General features: G+C 37.9%; 1 non-coding gene across 1 annotated transcript; it reads right to left on the bottom strand.

Annotated features, from left to right (window-relative positions):
* Positions 1-1,959: 1,959 nt before the first annotated feature.
* LOC114413871 lies at positions 1,960-2,065 on the bottom strand. The gene has a single exon (XR_003667015.1). It is a non-coding gene; the product is annotated as a small nucleolar RNA R71 (small nucleolar RNA).
* Between the last annotated feature and the right edge of the window lie 1,674 nt (positions 2,066-3,739).

The raw sequence follows: 3,739 nt of genomic DNA, 5'->3' as shown, positions 1-3,739 counted from the left end.
TCCATTAGCAATAAAATTTCGTTCTTCAATTTATAAGTTCGTTATCTATTGATTAATAGAAGGCTAAGTCCCCAGCGTTGCTTTCTCTTGAGGATCAAGCGCAGTTCTCTTTGAGGTTCTTTTATTACTGTTAAATTCTGTTCAGTTTTTCCTCTTCACTAATTACTCTGAATTTGTTGCTATTAATTCATGCATGCTTAGTGCTTGATTAATTTTCTCTGCGCTTAATTTACGTTCATGCTTAATGATCGTTTATGAGTAATTGGTGTATGTGTTGCTTAATCACATAATGAATGCCTTATGTTAAATTTCACTTATTAATTTAATTTAGGGTTGGATTAAGTGGTTAAACTGATAAAGGATAAATTCTCGTAACCTAGGATAAGAGACTTGCTTGTGAATCAAGGGGAAGCAACATATTTTAATTTTGATATTTTTCTAATTCAATTTTACTCGCTATTTAATCTACAAAAGCAAACACCCCCCCTCAATTTGTTACTATTTCCTACTATCTGTTATGAACATTTGGTTGATCATTGCTCGTTGGGAAACGACTAGGATCACTTCCTAGTTACTACATTTTAATGTTTATTTGATTCAGGTACGGCCTCGATCAAATTTGGCGCCGTTGTTGGGGAGCAGTGTCCAAAGTTCATAATAGCTAGTGTCATGTTAGTGTTTAATTCTTGTGTTCGTGTTTAATTCTTGTGTTAGTGTTGTTTTAGTATTGTGTTAGTGTTGTTTAGTACCTTGTTATTTTGTTTAGAGTGTGTGTTTTGTTGCTATTCAGCGCTTCCCCTGTTTCAGTTTTGGTGTTTGCTGTGAATAGTGCTTTGCGACGGATTTTAGAGACCACCCTTGCTGAATTAATTATGAATTTTTGTTTTGGTAGCTAGAGTTGTTATTTTTGGCTGAATTTTTTTGTGGTCACTTCTTTTGATCCATATTTTGTGGGAAAAATAGTTGGAGCCCTTAGTTTGGTCAGATTTGAAAGTTCCAAAAAAGTAGCAAATTTGATTTTTGTCAAAACTTCAAACGGCCATAACTTTTGCTCTGGGTATCAGAATGACTATTATTATATATGTATTTGGGGTAGAAAAAAAATTTCTCATGCTGTTGCAGCCCGCCATAAGCTGGCTGAGGTCTCCTTCTTCCAAAAATTGCAATTCTGTCAAAAGTTTTTTATTTTCCAAGTATTATTCCCTTATTTTTCTTGACTTATCATTTTTAGCTTATATAGTTAGACTTTGAATTTTCATTTGAAATTTTTTGTGCTATTTTCTCATAATTTTATAAGGTTGCTCACAAAATTTCAAGTCATTTGGATATCATTTAATGGTAGCTGTAGTTCAAACCTACACTATTACTTGCATAAGAAGGCAACTAATTGTGCATGTTGAATTTAGTGTATGACTATAGGAAATCCATCTGACTTACAACCCTTTGATCCTGAGATAGATAGGAAATTTCATAGATTAGTTAGACATCATTTAGTACCTTTTGAGCATCCTGATCATTCTGTTATTGGTGATTTTGAGCATTATAGTTTTGAACACTCTAATTTTGAACATTTTGAGAACATGACACAACCTCCACCTCGTGAGAGGACTCTAAGGGAAATGGCTGCACCTGATTTCACCTACGAAAGCTTATGCACCCAATACCTTGATGAGGATGTCCCATATGTTCTTAAAACTGGACTGATCCATTTGCTTCCAAAGTTTCATGGCCTTGTAGGTGAAGACCCACACAAGCATCTGAAAGAATTCCATATTGTCTGCTCCACCATGAAACCACCAGATGTCCAGGAAGATCACATATTTCTGAAGGCCTTTCCACACTCTTTAGAGGGAGTGGCAAAGGACTGGCTATATTACCTTGCTCCAGGTCCATCACGAGCTGGGATGACCTCAAGAGAGTATTATTAGAAAAAAAATTTCCTGCTTCCAGGACCACGACAATCATAAAGGATATTTCAGGTATTAGACAACTCAATGGAGAGAGCCTATATGAATACTGGGAGAGATTTAAAAAATTATGTGCCAGTTGCTCTCACCACCAGATTTTAGAGCAGCTTCTTCTCCAATATTTTTATGAAGGACTCAACAACATGGAGAGAAGTATGATAGATGCTGCCAGTGGTGGAGCCCTTGGAGACATGACCCCTGTTGAAGGCAAAAATTTAATTGAGAAGATGGCTTCAAACTCCCAGCAATTTAGTGCCAGAAGTGATGCTATTGTCATTAGAGGAGTGCATGAAGTAGCCACGAATTCATCAGGTAAGACTAAGAAGCTTGAAGGTAAACTAGATGCCTTGGTTAACCTGGTAACCCAACTGGCCATGAATCAAAAATCTGCACCTGTAGCCAGACTCTGTGGTTTATGCTCCTCTACCGACCACCACACAGACCTTTGCCCTTCTGTGCAACAATTTGAAGCAATTGAACAGCCTGAAGCTTATACTGCAAACATCTACAACAGACCTCCTCAACCTCAACAACAAAATCAGCCACAACAGAATAATTATGACCTCTCCAGCAACAGGTACAATCCCGGATGGAGGAATCATCCCAACCTTAGATGGTCGAATCCTTAACAACAACAGCAACAACAACAATAGACTTATTTTCAAAATGCTGCTGGCCCAAGCAGACTATACGTTCCTCCACCAATCCAGCAGCAACAACAGCAACAACCCCAGAAACAGCAAACAGTTGAGGCTCCTCCGCAACCTTCCCTTGAAGAACTTGTGAGGCAAATGACTATGCAAAACATGCAGTTTCAACAAGAGACCAGAGCCTCCATTCAGAGCTTAACCAATCAGATAGGACAATTGGCTACACAATTAAATCAACAACAGTCCTAGAATTATGACAGATTACCTTCTCAATCTGTCCAGAATCCCAAAAATGTGAGTGTCATTGCATTGAGGTCGGGAAAGCAGTGTCAAGAACCTCAACCAGCAACATCTTCCTCATCCACAAATGAACCTGCCCAACTTCACTCTACTTTAGAAAAAGATGATGACAAAAATTTAAAGAGTAAGTTACCTAACAATTTCTATGCAGGTGAATCTAAAGAGAAGCAGTATATCCCTCTTCCATTCCCTCCAAGAGCAATTTCCAACAAAAAAATGGAAGAGGCAGAGAAGGAGATCTTGGAAACATTTAGAAAAGTAGAGGTAAACATACCTTCCAGCGGTGCATGATTAGTAATTTTAGTGATTTTTTAGAAAATTGCATAGAAGTGTTTATCGATGATTTCACTGTATATGGATCCTCTTTTGATATTTGTTTGGATAGTCTGGAAAAGGTTTTGAATAAATGCACTGAGAAACTAACCTTGTTCTAAATTTTGAAAAATGTCATTTTATGGTTGAGCAAGGTATAGTTTTAGGCCACATTATTTCCAATAAGGGCATTGAAGTAGATCCTGCAAAAATTTATGTTATTTCACAATTGCCTTACCCCTCTTGCGTGCGAGGAGATAAAGGAGAAGATGTGAGAGGAGGTGCCATCCACTAGGGAATAAGCCATGGAAGAAGGAGCTTCACCACCAAGATGAGCCTTGGATAAGAAGCTTGGAGAGGATGCTTCAATGGAGGAAAAGAAAGAGGGAGAGAAAGAGAGAGGGGAGAGCACGAAATTGAAGGAAGAAAAAAGGGAGAGAAGTTGAACTTTGAGTTGTGTCTCACAAGACTCTCATTCATCAAAGTTACAACAAGTGTTACACATGCTTC

This window comes from Glycine soja, chromosome 5 (genome assembly GCF_004193775.1).
Source record: "Glycine soja cultivar W05 chromosome 5, ASM419377v2, whole genome shotgun sequence".
NCBI classification, from domain to species: domain Eukaryota; kingdom Viridiplantae; phylum Streptophyta; class Magnoliopsida; order Fabales; family Fabaceae; genus Glycine; species Glycine soja.
This window is presented reverse-complemented; position numbering and strand designations above follow the sequence as displayed.